Source organism: Rhea pennata, chromosome 21 (assembly GCF_028389875.1).
Source record: "Rhea pennata isolate bPtePen1 chromosome 21, bPtePen1.pri, whole genome shotgun sequence".
In the NCBI taxonomy this organism is placed as follows: domain Eukaryota; kingdom Metazoa; phylum Chordata; class Aves; order Rheiformes; family Rheidae; genus Rhea; species Rhea pennata.
The window spans coordinates 3563625-3581868 of NC_084683.1; the positions used below are offsets into that span (position 1 = coordinate 3563625).

At 52.0% G+C, this 18244-nt stretch overlaps 1 pseudogene; it reads left to right on the top strand.

The window, feature by feature from the left end:
• The first annotated feature begins 234 nt into the window (after positions 1 to 234).
• LOC134149729 (capping protein, Arp2/3 and myosin-I linker protein 2-like) overlaps positions 235 to 18244 on the top strand; it is a 36330-nt pseudogene continuing 18320 nt past the window's right edge.

Sequence of the window (18244 nt, forward strand, 5' to 3'; positions counted from 1 at the left end):
CTAGCTCCGTCGCTTTCATTTCACTTCTCTTGCTCACTCAGTAAATCTTGCCTGACGGGGCAGGAAGAGGCACCGAGCACTGGAAGGGGGAGGAGGTGCCAAGGCAGTGACACTGCTGGTTGGTAACCTCAGCGCTTCCTCCAAGCAGGGTGCCTTTTGCTCCAAGCGGGATGCTGAAGGATGCTGCCCTGATACCTCTGTGCCCTTCCCTGGGTGGTTGCTGTGGTCCCAGCAATGGCTGTGTCTCCCGGAGGGATCCCTGCTGAGCTGCAAGGTAAGCGTTATCCACCTCAATGCTTCTTGGCTGCCACACAGAACTTGCTGATCTGGGTCCTGCTCTGTTGCTCTCATGTGTGTACTGGGGCTGTTGGGGCTGCTCATGGGTTTATTATCAACCCCAGCTCAAGGGGATCTGAGCAGAGCCTCGGACATGGGGCTGCAACACCTGTTCACTTGATGGTGCTGCTTAGACCAAAAGCATCCCCTAATAACAGGCTGGGTCATCAGGAATGTGGTTTGCCGAGACTTCCACTGACCAGCAGGGTTTTCAGGTGCAGGATGGTGCCACGCACACCTGCAGGCTTGGGATCCCCACACCAGCCAGAGGATCTCCAGCTGTTCCGTGGGACAGCCTGACTGGCACCATGCTTGGCAGGGAGGCATGGCCTACAGCCTTGCCGGGGCTCTCAGGCATCAGAAGGGATGTGTGAAATACTGTGACTAGCCACTACCAGGCCTTCAGGGGAAGTTCCCAGACTTCCAAGATCTGACTGAAAAAACAAATGACCACAGGAGGTCAAGGGGCTCTAGCTTCACCGCCACCATTGTTGCTTGTAGTGTGATGGGAAGGCATGGATTGCTAACCAGCCCTGAGCTAACAGGGCTACCTGCAGCTTCAGTGAGGGCCAGAGGGAGCAGTGTCGTTGTGAAAACTTAGTCCGCTTTGCAAGGAACAGGCAGTTGCAGTTCTAGTCACAACAGCCTGTTCTGAGCAAAAGGTCTGAATCATGAGAAGGAGAGAAGCAGCTAGGCAGAGAGGTGAAACAAAGCTCAAGATGAGAGACAGTAAACAGGAGTGGGGTTTAGGCTTGCCTATAACAACCATAGGAGCAACAGGATTGCAAATGTGGGAAGGCCAGCACACATGACCGCTGGTGCACATCATGGCCAAGAAAATTTCCAAAATAATGGAAAGGCAGAATACCTCCCTGGATGCACCATGGAGAGGGCAGGACTCAGCTGAGGCACTGAGGAGCTTGTGGCGGAAGGGTACCTGTAGAGCTCCCCACTGACCCTATGACTAAGAGCAGGAAGAAAGGAAGAGAAACAGGGACCCAGGTGGAGCACAGTACCAGATTCCGATGAACAAGGCTATTCCAAAGCACGTGCAGTGTAATCCTAGCGTGGGTAGGCAAACACACATTATGTTGAAGTCAAAGGCCAGACATCCTAATAAAACCCTGAGTGAGCCCTGGGAGAAGTCCTGAAGGAGCCCACACAAGAAAGCCAAGCAGTATATCTGTGGAGGACAAACTGGTGGCACCCAAGCACTGTGCTTGCTCCCAACTGTAGCCAAGGCTCCACATGCCAACGAGCAGGTGGATGTGTCTATCACCTGAGCACCAGACAAGATACAAACCAGGTTTGTGAGGAAGTGCACAGCTTTCCTGAAAAGCCGTTAGGCACCGACAACTCAGTCTGACGCAGCATCCAGCACTGCTGCAAAGTCATGGAGAGCAAATGATCAGTGTCTACCTTCAGAAGTGGCTAGAGAAGAACTAATTCCTGGAGGTGCATGGGATGTGGGGCTAAATCAGTTCATGTTTGTGAGGGAGAGTGTAATACCAAAACCAACTGCTTCCTTTCTGCAAGGCCACAAAGTAAAGAGCCTCTCCGCCAAAAGGGGTGAATGGCCAGATTGAAGAAAAGGACCTGTGCCTGGTGACAGGAGTTTTCAAATGGCCTCGCACAAGGGGTTGCCACTATGAACACAGGATGGAACTGGGGGGAGGGTGTCAGGGCATGTAGCTAGTACTATATGGAAGTGACTGGCACATCATGAGGACAAATCCATTCTTGGCTCAGACATGGTAAGGACCACATCTCTGTGTCCTGCTTGAAGTAGCCTGGAAGAGTGCTTTGTGCCTTCAGTCTGTGACAACTTGATGGCAGATCCATGCTGCCTGGGGATGCCCACCCTTGCCAAGGAGGAGGTTTGTGATGTTGTGGTGCTAAAACCACTACTGTGGTTTAGGGGAGCTGGAGCCATGCACGGACCTTCTCCTCAGAGGGATATGCACATCCAGATCCCATCCCTCTCCCCTTAACCTGAGCCCTCGTTCTTGGTGTGGGACTGGGGAGCTCAGGCTGTGTTTGGGGTCACAGGGACCATCTTGGGCATGCTGTGCCAGGCACCCTCCTGGGCACCAGATCACAGGTAAAGGACTAAGCACGTCTCCTAGCTTCAGCCAGATCAGTTACACTTGACATTGGTCTTTTCAGAGGGCATCACCGCCTGCCTGGGGATGAAGACGATCCTCCTGGTCAAGAGTGTCCAGCTGCAGGTGAAACCCAAGTATGATGACTACATCTTGGTACGTTCAGGGTCCAGTACTCCACCCCTTGGCTGTTAGCCTAAGCTTGATTGGGGTCCCGAACCCACAGCGCACACAGGGAGCAGCATCTACCTCGCTGGGCTGTGCAATAGGGCGGTAACCAGACACACAGTAGGGACTGAAGGGGGTGGTTAAACCCAACCGACTGGGCAAATGGTGTCATCAGAGGTATGGAAGACATTTATGTCTGTCTGGATCTTCCCTGCCTGTGCAGGACTTGCAGGGCCAGGCACACATCTGCCCCTCCTCCCAGCACCTTGTAGGGCAAAAACAGGATGGACCCTACTGCAGGTTACAGAGTGCATTGTGTGAATTAGCCAGTAAGTTTTCTCAGCTTATGCTCTCCCCGGTTTCCCCAGGCAGCAACTTAAGTGCTTCAGTGGGCTGTTGGGCTTCAGGGCTTCAGAAAGGCTGTTGCCTGGGGCGGAGGTTGGGGGGGGGGCGCTAGTCTGAACAGGATGCCAGGTCCTGTGTTACCCCACTGTCACCCTACTTTCTCCTGCCTAGGTGCTGACCCCCTGGCGAGCCTATGTGCTACTGGTGACACTACCAGTGAGGGTAAGTGTTGGGGTCCCTCTACTCCATGGTAGACCCGTGCTGCTCCCAGGAGGACCCCACTCACTGCCTTGGGATGCCAGCCCCAGTGCGGGACCAGGTGTCCTGCATGGTGACCACAGGTACCCTGGGTCAGGAGGTCTGGAAAGCCCCAGGGAGCAGTATTAGTCTGTGGGGCTTGCCCCCAGCATGCAGCAGCATCAGGGGCTGCATTATGGCACATGAGGTAGGGTGGGTCAGATAGAAAATGGGAGAAGGAGCTCAGATCAGGACACTGGCAGCCAGGCTGAGATTTTGGGGCTGGAGGGCTCTGGCCAAGTGCAGGAAGAAGCTGTGGTCGGGCACTGCCCTGGGTCATGGGAAAGAGCTTGGAGTCCAGGGTGCTGATGCATCTCTGTCAGCACTGAGGCTGATCCAGCCCTTCTCTCCCACTAGGTGCACAGCAGTTTCAGCTTTTTGGAGGTGCAAGAGATCACAGTGCGAGAGCCCAGCCTGGTGAGTGGCACTCACTGGGAAAGCCTCCCTGGGCAATTCCCACATGGGGCATGTTGGCACCCGGATTGCCAGGGCACATTTTGCTCATCTCCCCCCCTTTGGAAACCCTGGCCTGGAGCCTGCTGCAGGGTCTGCGGGAAGTCGTTGCCCACTGTTTTACATTTGGGGTCACCACTGCAGAGCTTTGGGAGCTTCCCACCATATTTATCCCTTGGCCACCTCGAAAGAAATCCTCTTACAGCTTCGCCCATGTTAGCACCCTCTAGCCAGAGGTAAGGGGAGGCGCTCAGGGGTGCTAAGAGGGGAATACAGGTGTCTGCACCCACTCTCCTCCAGCAGACCTGGCCATGCATGCTGCAAAATCACTACTGAGAGCTGTAGGCAGCTCGTGCCTTCCTTGGCATTTGGGTGACACCTCCGGCACAGCAGGGACAAGGTGATAAATTGCAACTGGCTTACACAGGCAAAGCCAAATTTAGAAGGAAGGTGTTTTAAGCCCTGTTAATCCTCTTAACAACAAGGCATGCATGCATGGTAGATGGAGCAGGCGCAAACCATGAAGGAGAAGAATGGACTGTCCCAAACTGGACATGTCAGCTGAAACCAAGGCTGCAGTTCCTGTTAACCTCTTTCGCTCATTAAAGCACCATCAGCAGTGATAGCCCTGACTTGCAAACAGGGCTTCTGCTGCTTGACATTAGAGAGACAATCCTCTCAGGAGCAGGATGCGTATTTGAGCTGTGCTTTGCTTAGAGATCTTTAACAGGAGCACAGAGTTAAAGAGGAGATAGGCAGAGAGAGCAGAAGAGGAAGCCATGAGCCTTCAGACAGCATAGCATCAGGAGGCTGGAAATGCCTGGTGTCAGCTGACAGCTTCCACACAGACTGGGAAGTACAGGTGGGAAAGTTAGGGGAAGAGCTAGAGCCTCACGTATCCTGGGAGGGGATGTCAGGAGGAGAGGCACATTCTGCCGAGGTATGCTCCAAGGATGCGAGCAGAGACAAGTGATTCGGGGACAGGACGGCATCACCTGGGCACTTACAAGGAAGTGGAAGAACAGCTAACTTCAGATCATTGGCTTGTCTCTGAGACCATTCGATTGGGACCACAGACCTGAGGCTGTATGACAGTTCCAGTGGTTACTCACCCGCCAGTCTGAGCACCTGGCTGGGGAAGGCAGAGACTGGCCCTGCTGTCAAACATAGAGCCCTGCTCTGAAAAGAAGCTCTACCTTTATGCTGCCCAAGCAGATAATTGTCATCTCCCTCCTACATTTCAGTGCGTAATTAAATTGGAGAATGTGTTGCTGTGGGATTTTTGTAGGAGACAAAAGCTAAAAAAGCATCAAAACCAGATGAGACAATTTCAGGGGGGAAATCTCCATCAGGGGCTGTTTAACACATCAAACTGGCTGTGCCTTAGCTGGGAATAGGCAGATGCAGCAAGCCAGCTGCTTCTGTGCAACATTGCTGTCCACCACTTACACTAGAGATGGGACCCTGGGCAGACAGTTGGGTACACAGACCCAGGCATTTCTGCTCTGCTGGCCCTGCCATCTCAATTTTGCAGGGGCTCGCTGTAGCAGTGCAGGCAAAGAGGGGTTTTTTTCTCTGCCGGGATAGCGAGAGGCAGAGCTGATCTGGAGGCAGTTCTGAGGGTGGAGGGAGGTTTTGTTGAGGATGAGCAAGTTCAGGCACTGAAATCAATGCCAAATGGGGTCTGTCTTGGTCATTTCAATCCCTAAAGCTCTTGGTAAGAAAAGGGCAGACCACTAGCGAAGCTACTGTGTCTTTGAAAGCTAATCACTTGGACCAAGGGAAGGATAAGGGGGTGTTAATGCCTTGGTCTGGCACATGACAGTATGTTTACTCCATTTCATCCTAAATTCCTGTTGTTCTCAGCCTTACCTCCACTTACAGTGCTCTGGCTAGAATTATAACTACAGAGATTGGATGCTTGCATTAAGAGTGTAGCCCTTGCAGTGCCTGGCCAATTGCTGTCAGCGTCATGTCTGCAGGTTTGGGATGCCTCACATTGCAAGTTTTCTCAGATGTTTCCCATCCTTTGGCCTCTGCAGGTTGTCATAGAAACAGATATGTCTTCTTATGTCATCCGGCTTATGTCATTTGATGATTTGGAGTAAGTTGTCATCCATGTCACCATGTCACTTAAGAAGGTCTTCCCAGATTTGTCCCCTGGGTAAGGGTTCCCTAGTCCTCAGGGACTAACCTGTAGGAACTGGAGGGACCATGTCACCTTGGAGGAAACATTCTTTGCTCAGACAGAGCCAAAAAGCAGCTTGAATGTCCAACAGGGCCTTTTAATAGGAGGAAACCTTGCTAATGGAAGCCAAATGTTCCTCGTTCCCTGATCGCATTGGGAAGAATATTTTTGGTCACTCTCTGGGCCTGGCAAATGGGTTATAGTTAGGCATATATTGCGGTGGGGATGATTTTCTCCCAGCCTGCTCCCTGGTCCGTCCCCCAGAGCACTGCTCAAGAACTCGCCCCCCAACCTGTACGAGAGGGTACGGAGGATCACAGACTCCCTGGAGGAAATGTTGCAGAGCAACCAAGGGCCCTGTGGTAAGTGCTATTCTCCCTGTACACATACCAGACAGGGGCAGGAGGGTTGGAATACCTCAGAGATCAACCCAGTATCCACACAGTCATTGTCAGTGGCTATTTGTGGCTCCCCCACGTCTGGTGGCAAGGCAGCTCCTGCACTGGCTTATGTCTGTAGGAGCCCTGCCAGCAGGCTGCACTCTCCACCAGCGTACCCCATCTCACAGAGTAGGAACGAGGTGCAGGGTGTGTGAGTGAGGAGCCGATCTGGCAGGCTGGGGAGATTGCAGCTTCCCAGAAAGGAGCAGGATAGCTGTATGGTGAGGATGCACAGTCACGGATGCGTCTACCCATGAGGGTGTGCAACTAGAGTGGGTTTTATCTACCTAATGTGATACTGCTGCAGCACCAAGCCTGGGTTCTAGCTATTTGGAGTAGGAACTTTAAAAGCTCCAAGGGTTTTAGTGGGAGAAGAGTTAGACTAACATAAACTGGGAAGCAAGATGGTTGCTAAAAAAACCAACTACATGAACGTAACCCTGTCATACCTCTGCTGCCACCATAGCAACGCAATTTGCCTGACATTTCTGAGGGGCAAGGGGGGTTGTTACAGCATGGAAACTGGATCCTAGGTCAATCTCTAGGATCGTGGGGTTGTGGCACAGGTTTGGAGCTGAGATGTCTGTGGGCACATTGGAAAAGCAGACTGTGCCCCAGCACGACAAACTAGGAAGAGCACAAGGAATCATAATGAGGAGGCCACAGTGATGTGCAGGGGAGGGCTTCTGCCTGATGTTGGAGCTGTGATGTTTGCAGATGCAGGATGTTGGGGCCAGGCATACAGGAGACATGTGGGAAAAGCAGCATATAGTCCAGATGCCACGTCCAGGCAGGCTGATGTGGCCCGGGTATGGTTTCCAGAGCAGGCCAAGCTCCACCTCTGCCATCCCAGTGCCTAGTTTTACAGTCCATGGTCATAACCACTGTGTTTATAAGGAAACAAAACCTCTTAGTAAAAGGATGCTGAGAGAGAACAGGCAATAAGGACCTAGGATTTCCTACATGGATCAGGTGAAGGGAGCAGAGTTATTGCCTCAGCTCCCTGAGTTGTGCATTCCCTTTCAGGATGGCAGTAGACTGAGCAGGACTCTGCAGCCCCTTTGAGGAGGGCAGGGAGGGCCTCTGCCTCCCACTTTTTGTTTTCTGCCTACCCTAAATGTCTCCTCAGTGTTCCTTTGGGGAGGTCTGCTCACAGTGCCCTAAATACTGCCTTCTCTTTGCAGGTGGGTTTTCAGAGACTTATGCTGCTTTATGTGATTACAGTGGCTTTACCTTTCGTGAGGAGATCCAGTGGGTAAGCTGACCCACGCTGCAGAAAGGAGACAATCATAGCAGGTTGTTCAGAGGGCATGGCAGAGGGATGCTTGCTGGTGCCTCCACCCCACTCTGCAGCCACACAGCCATTCCAGGCAGCAGAGGCATCCTGAGAGCTGGGAGTATCTTGGGCACCAGCTACCTCCCAGGGCTGGGAGTATGCCAAGGTCAAGGAACATCCCAGAGGGCTGGGAGCATCCCAGGGATGGAAACTACAGTTTTACGTTGCTTGAGTGCTCCCTTCTCTTTTGATGTGGTGGAATGAAATGTAGAGAGGGATGAGTTACCTTGGATTAGGAAGCTTCCCAGGCTGATGTATAAGAAAAGCCCTTGGAAACCCATAGTCCTGATGGGTATCTCCAAAGAGAAGAGCTGGTGACAGCATAACCAGCCATGTTGAGACACAGCCACAGCAGCACAGGCTGTCCCCCTCCTCCTGTGGGGCACCAGGTGACTGTAATTCACATCTTTCCAGGCCCTCATCCCCACCATAGAAGGGGTTCATTGGTTTCTTCTGGCCAATCCTTGTGAAAGCAGTCAGGAAGCCACTACAACATAGGGTTGCACCCGTATGGGACACGTGCTCTTGCTGCCTCTGTCCCTAGGAAGGTTTCAGGCTCTGGATTTAGGCATGAGGCTCCCAGCATCTGTTTAGGCTCTTGAGAACTGTGGGAAATGGGTTCTGGGTAAGGGTCCCCGATGAATCAGCCTCTGGGCAAAATACAGCTCCTTCCGTTGACAGCACAGCTTGCCAGGCATGCTAGCAGATGTCGAAGCCCTTCCCCAGACCTGGCACTGAGCCCTGTCTGAGTATCTGTCTGTCTGGCAGGATGTGGACAACATCTACCATAGCCAAGACTGCAGGGAGTTCAACCTACTGGATTTCAGCCACTTGGAGAGCTGGTGAGTCATTCAGCCCCACCAGGTGCATCCAGGAGCACACCATTTCTCAAGCACCTTGGCCATGCTGCCCTGTATCCACCAGCACTTGTCTCCTTCCTTGCTGTGCATTGCAGGAGTTTTTCTATTCTGTTGTTGGAGGTTTTTATCTCTTCATGTGTTCCAAGGATGGTAGGTTTATGTCCTGCTGGCTGTGGGCAGATGTTTCCCCAGAGAAATCTCCAAATTAGAAGGAGAATTCCCTCTGAGAGCCACCTCTGTCCCTCCGGGTGGCTGTCTCAAGAGGCCAGAGAGACTTCCCTATCTGTTTTTAACATCTGCATAACCCTAAGAACCAGCTAAGGAGGTGAAAACTGAAGACTGTGTCAGTCTTTCAAGCTCGTGTCTGTCAGGTGTTTCCTTATGCAAAGCAGCCAGCTCTGCTAAAAGAGCTGCAAAAATTTGCAATTCTCTGTCTCCCCTCCAGATTGCAGCCCTGCTAGTACCCCAGGTTGCTGTTACAGAGTTTTGGCCTTGTAATGAGGCTATGATTTCAGGTTGTGCCCTGAGCCTTACGTTCAGGTTGCCCTAGCAGCTCTTCCCATCAGCAGGGGCCTCCAATCCCTCTATACTTATGTATTTAGACATATTTAGATAGATATAGACCTATCCAGAGATGTGACCTTAGAAAGAAGGAGTGAAGGATTATCTGTCGGAGAAGGTAGTTGGCCAGGCTCTCATCTACCAACTGGGAAATAGTAAGAAGGTTTGGGCTTTTCATTTTGGGGAAAAGAGGATCTGTGTTTGGTCCACCTGAATGGGGACATTTTTTGGATATTTCTTTGGACCAGAAAGTCAGAAAGAAACTTTCTGTTCAGTCAAGCATAACATGCGCTGTTCCTTAAATGAAGATGAGTTTTAAACAAAAATGGACATTCTGATGGGGACATCCAAATTTTTGATTGATTTTCTTTTCACGGGAACAATCTGGTAAAACTGAGCTCTGTTTGTGAGGTGCTTTAAACTCACAGGCCTTCTCCAAAAATGCCTTAGCCTGACTGCTCAGTCCTGCTCTGGTGAACACTGTGTTTGTGCACCCTGGGCCCATTTGTGGAGGTATACCCTGGGGCAGCTGTGGCTGGGTATACCAAAGCTGTTGTGGCTGCGCACCAGGAGGCAGTTGTGCTTGCATGCTCCAGGGTGACTGTTTTTGCACCCAGTGGTGGCTGTGCCTGTGCACCCCAGGGTGGTTGTGGCAGTGCACCAGGAAGCAGTTGTGTGCATGTGCCCTGGGGAGATTGTGTTTGTGCATGCTTGTGTGGTTGTGGCTGTGCACCCTGTGGCGGTTGTACTTGTGCTCCAAGGAGGGGTGCATATGAGTGGGGCCCAACTGGCTGCTTTGTCAGGCAGCCACCCTCAGTCTGGCCCCTGACTGCCTTGTCCTTGTCACCCTGCAGAGACGTGGCACTGCGTGTTGCTGCCTTGTCCTTCAATCTGTGGTTCACAAAGCTCTACTGCAAGGACTTCAGACTGGTGAGTGCCCATCATGTGGCACAGGTCCTGGTGGAGCTGTGTCTCCTGGAGATGGATGGGCTCTCAGAAAGGCTTTCTTTATCTGCAGAACCTGGAGATTTCAGAGCAACTCCTGTATATGCTCAGCAAATCAGTGACACTGGAGGAGTTGGTGCTGGAAAACAGGGGGCTAAAATCGTAAGGAAATACACTGCTTTTCTGAGGGTATTCTGTACTATTGATGTATCCCGGACAGCACTAGATAATTTCTTCTGGTCAGCACAGGGAGCTTCCTCTATCTTTACTCCAGCTATTTGGCTGATTATGTCCTCAAAGTGTTAAAACAGTAACAGTTTTGGTCAGACTTGAATCCATAGGTAAAGCATTTGAGCCATGTCAACCCGCATCTAACAGGACAAACTCCTGCCTTGTAAATTGGAGGCTGGAGGAGGGGGAATGCTTGTCCCTCACAGGTGCTGAAGCACTGATTTGTGCTGGAGGCAGGGCTTGCACCTTCATTAAAGTGGCTGAGGGATCTAAGGATGTCAGAGGGATTCCCAGTTTAGGACTGGTGGGGCTCCTTAATAAGGTCACTGAAATATTAAAGTATACACAGGCCCTGCAGCCTGCCCTGCATGGGTAGAAGACAGCAGAGCTGGACTGCCAGTGTTGTCAGGAGGATGCAGAGCCCTGGCATGGTGCTGAGCAGGATCTTAGCAGCCCTGCCCAGCTCACATTGCATGCATAGTGCAGCGTAGGCCAGCTCACTCCCATGCCAGAGCTGGATGTCCCTGCAACTGGGGTGCTGATGCCACATAGCTTGGACAGGGTGAGAGCCCACTGAACAGCATCCTTCCCACAGCCTGGAGGCCAGCAGACCTGGCTGCAGCCTTGGTGAGGCTTTGCTTTTGGATGGAGCCTGTCATCCTCGTAGGAGCCAGTGCTGCATCCCCACATGGCTACAAAGTGGGCAGCCATGCCTCTCAATGGTGCCTGTACCTTTGTCAGACACATAGCCCTTCTTTCTGCAGTGACTTCGCTTAGAGGATGGCCCAGGCACTCAGCAGACATCCTGACTCTGTGCTGCACACTGTCAATCTTGCTGGCAACCAGCTGGAAGACAGAGGTACCCCACACCCCACAGTAGCAGATGTGTTTAAGCTCATGCAAACTGCTATTTTTCTCCTGTCCTGGGCCTTCCCTTCATCTCTTTCCCCAACTCTGTATCCCATTGGCAGCTGGGCAAAGCAGCTCCCTGCCTGGAAGTGCCTATGGGGAAAGCAACAGGAAGGGGCTGGCTCCATTCTCAACCCCTAATTCCCTGTGTAGCCTGATGACGAGCACGTGGAGCAACCCATGGCCTCCTTCTGCACTTGCAAGGCAGCCCAAGCCACTCATCACTGTTTCTGTGCCTGCAGCAAGCAGCTCAGAGAGCTGTCCTTGTTGGCCTGCACTGTGGGGACAATACTTAAGGGTGGCGGAGGCACCCAGACCTCCATTTGCGCTGTCACGGCTGCTCAGGGCTTTCTACTCTTCCATCAGGGATAATTGCCTTCAGCCGGCACTTTGAGAAGAGGCCCAAGGGCCTGCAGAGCCTCAACTTGGCCAGGACATCACTCACTGCTAAAGGTACAGCCCTGAGACAATATTCCCTCCGCCCCCTTCAGGTCTCGGTGAGGAGGCCAGTCAGACTGACTCTGTCCACAGCATTTATGGCTCAGCGGGGCCAGGCTGACATCAAAGAATCTCCCAGAGGGGATGGCATGGGTGGGCTGGGGCCATGTGCCCTTGATGAGGCATCTCGGAGAATGGCACACTCTGCCCAGAAGCAGCTTCACCACTGGCTGCAAATAAAATGTCTCCAAAATGATGTTGCAAAGCCTGGCTGGGCATAGCATACTTGGGTGCACGGGATGAGGAGAAGGAACAGTCCCCCAGGGATGCCATGCACAGGATATGTCCAAGAACACAATGTCCTGCTGCCCTGGACATAGGAAATTGCCCCTTCTTCTGCTCCATGGCTCTCCACAGTGCAGGGATGCACTCTGTCCAAGATCCGTGGGCATCTGTTTCTTTGGCCTACCCTCAAGCAGGAACGAACACATTATGCCAGGCCCTAGCAGCTAACGAAGCCATCCGCTCTTCCCTCCAGCACTTGGACCTCTCCAGGAACCCCAGCATCCTGGCCATGGATGACACTAGTGTGAGTGCTATGGGCTGAGAAGGGTCAATGCTCTGACATTGTAGGATGGACTGTCTCCTGCACACATGGGGGGCACCTCTTCCTCTGGTGGCCTTGCTGCTTTTAGGAGAGAATTGAGAGAGCTTGCCTTGGTTCATTCAGAAGCTGATCTCTGCGTGTGGCCCAGGCACTCAGAAGTGGCTGTTGCTGGAGGGTCTGAAACCAAGGTGCTTGGCATCCCCGGGTGCATTTGCGCAGAGGTGCTTGGCTCTCTGGAAAGCCATGGCTGTGACATCTTCCTGCCTATCTGACAGCAGCTGTGGGACTCTGCTGTGGAGACACCTCCCCGTCCTCACGTGAGGATCGGAGATGGCATCTTGAGCAAGGAGACACCCCAGGCACCGAATGGCCCATGCATGCAGTGTGGGTCACTGTGTGATTCATCACCATCTTCACTTCTGCTCCCTAGTTAGAAGGAAGGAAGTTGGCCAGATTGGCTGGGATTCTTGCGGAATGGGGAGTCAGAGGGTACCCAAGGTGGATACCAGGGGTGCTGGATGAGCTACTGAATCCTCTCTCCTGACAGAGTTTGCAGAACCTCCTCTGCCAGTGCGACTCACTCTCTCACCTCAGCCTGTCTGGCACTGACTGCTCTTTAGACACCGTGAGTACGCAAGCAGGGGGACCCCAGATAGTTATCAGTGCCCAGCTCCAGAAGCTGTGCCACACCCCAACAGGTGTCCCCAGCCCCATTACTTGCATCCTATGTGGCATGGGGCTGCATAGGCCCAGGGCCAGGAAACTTGTTGGGTCAGAGGGGTATGATGGCAGCCAGCTCAGCAATACATTGTTTTGCATCCCATGGGCTGGGAGACACCAGCTTCAGCAGGAGGAAGAAGAGAGCTGGGAGCAATGGTGGTAGCTGGCAGCCCAAGCATGGGCAGACCTCCTACCTTAGGGTCTCCCACACTGTCTCTTCTCATCTGGCATGCATGAGGTGCCATGGCGCTAGCTGGATCTTTGACCTATCTCAACTTACTCCCTCCTGCAGCTCTTTGGAGCACTGACCCATGGATGCTGCACCAGCCTTGCCCATCTGGATCTTTCCAAAAATGTGTACTCACACAAGTAAGCCCAGCACATGAAAGGGAGGGAATCTGTGCCGTGGCTCATCATTGCCCAGTTGGCCCAGTGACTGCCTGGCACCTCCTGAGGCAGTGGGCAGCCAGTGCCAGCTATAGGCATGCACAGAAGGTGATGCTATTTTGTGCTTTTCCTTTCAGGAGGGTGAAAGATGTCTCTCCTGCCATCAAGCAATTTTTCAGCAAGGCCTGTGCCCTCAGGCATGTTTCACTGGCAGGTACAAAGCTGCCTCCAGATGTTGTAAGGTAAGATGGGAGCAGCATGCTGGCAAGACATCCAGCCACTCAGAGTCCAGCTCCAGGGCCTGACCACCCCTGTTACCCCTGTAGAGGCTCAGCAGGGTGATGGAGAGGCTCTGGGTCTGCCAATGGGAGCAGATTATGGGCAAGTGTTGTCCAGTGGGACATGGCTTAGGACTTTGAAGTTAGAGGGGACAGATGAGGATGCTGGATAAGAGTGGCAAAATACAGAGCTCTGCATGCTGGGAAACAACCCTTTCCCTATCCTCCTTGTCCCACTCGGCAGCCCACAGAGGGTGCTCTATGGCAGGTGTCTGGCACCCACACTGCTCTAGCCAATGGCTTTGGTGGCTTTTCCAGGGCTTTGCTGCAAGGACTGGCATACAACAGTTGCATCAGTGACCTTCACCTGGATCTCAGCAGCTGTGAGGTGAGGGGGCAGCCTGTGTATAGCGAACACCCGTGAGTTGTTTGAGCCCAGCAGTGTTAGAGGCACAGTCTCCAGTCAGGGTACCTAGGGTATCCCTAGGGGTGTGCATCCCTGAGGGGAAGAGGCCATGGCAGAGGAGGCAGGTGCTCATTCCCATATGGGAAGATCCATCCCCAACTACCATGGGGCTGAGGTGACCTTCCTGACAGCAGGCTTATATTTGCAGGGCTTGGCACCTTCCCATATACTGACATGTTTCTGTTTATTTCAAGCGGAGGTCAGCGGGGGCCCAAGTCATCCAGGATCTCATCTCTAATGCCAATTCCATCAGTGACCTGGATTTGTCTGATAACGGTAGGTCATTTTTCCTTATCTGGGAGTGCAATCTCCTCCACCTGTGGGCACAATTGCCTCAGGGTGTTTGGCAGAGGCTGAGTTAGACCCGGCATCTCCTAAGCTTGTAGAAGTATCCTGGGGAGATGGAGCAGCTTTGGAGAGTTGAGCAGGGTCACATCAGGCTGTCAGAGATACTCTTTGCACTCTTGAGCCATAGCTGACCTGTTGCCCTTGCCTGCCTATGACTGCACACCTATACTAGGCTCAAAGTGTACCCACTTTCTGGTGCCCACGCAGTGTCCAGAGCTTTGTCTCAGCAGAAGGCTGTGAAATCCCCCACCTTGAACTACGGCTGCGCCTTCTATGCTTGTCTACCTTTTGACCATGCTGCTTAACATAAATTAGACTGTGCTTAGTCTTTCACTAGCAGCAGCCAGAACAGTACAGGCTATGCAAGCATCTAAGCTAAAGGTTTAGTGGACAAAGTACAAAAGGACAACCAAGTCATACCAGTGTTCCACAAGGATGTGAGTACCCAAACACCTGGAGTGGATTCCTCCGAGGCAAATTATCACTTCTCTGAGATTTTTGTCTTTCTACCCTAAAAACAAAACCTACACGCCTTCCCCAAGACAGGAAAAGACTTGTTTGTGCTCTTCTTCCCCACAATGATCTCCTTCCTGCTATCCAGCAGTCTCCTAATGCACCAGACCTTTTCCATCATTGCATCCAATTCTGGCCAGCAACAGTGGCCCTCACCTCTCATGTCCATGACATTCTTCCCTGTACAGGTCTGCCTTCTTGTAATTTCAACCACGCAACATCAGACTCATGTTAAAAATATATGAGTGCTCATTTTCCATGTACCATTGCAGTTTAATTCCTGCACTTCATCAGGATCAGTTAGTTAAATGGCAAAATTATTGGGGAAATGTGTAACAAGAGTTCATTTCTGGGCTTCAAAAGTGGTGACTAGTTTAGCTGGACACTTGGTGGAGCCAAGGCAGTATTGGGCCTGTGTGGCATTGGCTCCTTCTGTGCTCGCTGCTGAGCCTACAGAGAGTCAAGTGCAGTTTCTCCAATATTTCTTGAAACACTCTGGAGAGATCAAGCCTGCCTCGACTTACCAGCTAACCTTGTCACATGGCACAGGGAATCTCACCAAATGTGGACATACACAAGTCCATGGGTCCTAACGGGATGCACCCATGAGTGCTGAGGGAGCTGGCTGATGTCATTGCAAGGCCACTCTCAATCATCTTTGAAAGGTCATGGTGATCAGGAGAGGTATCTGAGGACTGGAAGAAAACAAATGCCACTCCAGTCTTCAAAAAGGGCAAGAAGGAGGGAACTTCTGGCCAGTCAGCTTTGCCTCAATCTCTGGAAAGGTGCTGCGGCAGCTAATCCTGAATACTACTTCCAAGCATTGTAAAGGATAAGAAGGTGATCATGAGTAGTCAGCATGGATGCACAAAGGGGGAAATCATGCTTAAGCAACCTGAAAGCCTTCTAGGGTGGAATCAGTGCCTCGCAGATGAAGGGAGAGCAGTGGATGTTGTCTCCTTTGACTTCAGTAAAACTTTTGACACTGTCTCCCATAATGTCCTCATGTGTATCTCATCCAGGAAAGCAGACTTTGGGCTCTTCAGAGACCTGCTTGGAGGAATCTCATGTATTAAGGCCTTAGAAGGAAGGGGGTCCAGGGGAGCTGGCTAGTATTCAAACATCACTTCCTCCAAGCTCAAGAGCGGTGCATCCGTATGAGTAAGAAGTCCAGCAAATGGGGCAGGAGACCTGCAGGGATGAGCAAGGAGCTCTTGGCCAAATTCAGACAGAAGGAGAAAGTACACAGAATGTGGAAGAGGGGACAGGCTACTTGGGAGAATTTTAGGAATGCAGTCAGCGTATGTAGAGATGCAGTGAGGAAGGCTAAGGCCCATTTGGAATTGAGTCTGGCAAGGGATGTTAATGACAACAGGAAGGGCTTCTTCAAATACATCAGTAACAAGAGGAGGACTAGGGAAAATGTGGGCCCACTGCTGAATGGGGTGGGGACCCTGGTGACGAAGGATACAGAGACAGGCAGAATTACTGAATGCCTTCTTTGCTTCAGTCTTCACTGCTAAGAGCAGCCCTCAAGAATCCCGGATCCTGGACGTAAGGGAGAAAGTCTGGAGAAAGGAAGACTTTCCTTTGGTTGAGGAGGAAAGGATTAGAGATCTTCTGGGCAAGCTTGACATACACAAATCCATGGGCCCTGATGGGATGCACCCAGGAGTACTAAGGGAGCTAGCGGACATTGTTGCCAGGCCTCTCTCCATCATCTTTGAAAAGTCATGGAGAACCGGAGAGGTGCCTGAGGACTGGAAGAAAGCCATTGTCACTCCAGTCTTCAAGAAGGGCAAGATGGAGGACCCAGGCAACTACAAGCCAGTCAGACTCACCTCCATCCCTGGGAAGGTGATGGAACAGCTCATTCTGGATGTCATCTGTAAGCATATGGAGGAAAAGAAGGTGATCAGGAGTAGTCAGCATGGATTCACCAAAGGGAAATCCTGCTTCACCAACCTGATAGCCTTCTATGATGGAATGACTGCCTGGGTAAATGAGGGGAGAGTAGTGGACGTTGCATACCTTGACTTGAGCAAGGCTTTTGACACTGTCTCCCATAACATCCTCCTAGGCAAGCTCAGGAAGTGTGGGTTAGATGACTGGACAGTGAGGTGGGTTGAGAACTGGCTGAATGGCAGAGCTCAGAGGGTTGTGCTTAGTGACACAGAGTCTAGTTGGAGGCCTGTGGCTAGTGGCGTCCCCCAGGGCTCAATACTGGGTCCCATCCTGTTCAACTTGTTCATCAATGACCTGGATGAAGGGACACAGTGCCTCCTCAGCAAGTTTGCTGATGATACCAAGCTGGGAGGAGTGGCTGATACACCTGAGGGCTGTGCTGCCCTTCAGAGAGACCTGGACAGGCTGGAGAGTTGGGCAGGGAGGAACCTCCTGAGGTTCAACAGGGGCAAGTGCAGAGTCCTGCACCTAGGGAGAAATAACCCTAGGCACCAGTATGAGCTGGGAGCTGACCTACTGGAAAGCAGCTCTGCAGAGAAGGACCTGAGAGTGCAGGTAGATGACAAGCTGACTATGAGCCAGCAATGTGTCCTTGTGGCCAAGAAGGCCAAAGGCCAACCTCATTGGTTGCTCATCCAGCCTGCGCTTCATCAGCTTACATAAAATCACAGGATCAGTAAGGTAGGAAGAGACCTCTAGAGATCATCTGGTCCAACCTCCCTGCTCAAGCAGGGTCACCTAGAGCCAATGGTTCTGTGATTCTGTGGGAGATCTGACTGGGTTATTTGCACCACAGTTTCTTTGACTGGCACAGGGAATGACAGGAGATGATGACCATGCAAAAGCTGCAGCTTTTGAGAGCCCCGTGGCAGGGCATGTACTCTGAGCCTTCAGCTCCCCAGGTAGCTTTCCTTTAAGTGGAGCAGGTAACCAGGACCCGGGCTCTTTTCCAGCAGCAGCCAGGGCTTATGTGTGCCCCAGTATCACTAACAGAAGGGCAATCCTCCTCCATCTGTGCTGGGGAATGGGATGGATCCGATCAAGACTCAGCTGAAGGATAGCATCTTCATCACAGGATGCGGGATAACTTATTTGGCTACTGACTTCTCTTTCCTCAGGCTCTGTATAATTCTCATTTCACATCTTTCTTGCCACAAACTTCTACAGTTCACTTAATTCAAAGTAATCTAACATTGCAAGCTCGAGTTTTGAAATTAACCAAGATGTTTAAAAGCTTTGTCTGAGCTGAAACTCTTTCAGTCCCTGACAGGATCCCTGCCCCGTCTAACCTCAGCCTGCCACAGCCTCTGAAGCCACAGGGTTGCGAGAGAGCAATCCTACTTATTGCAAG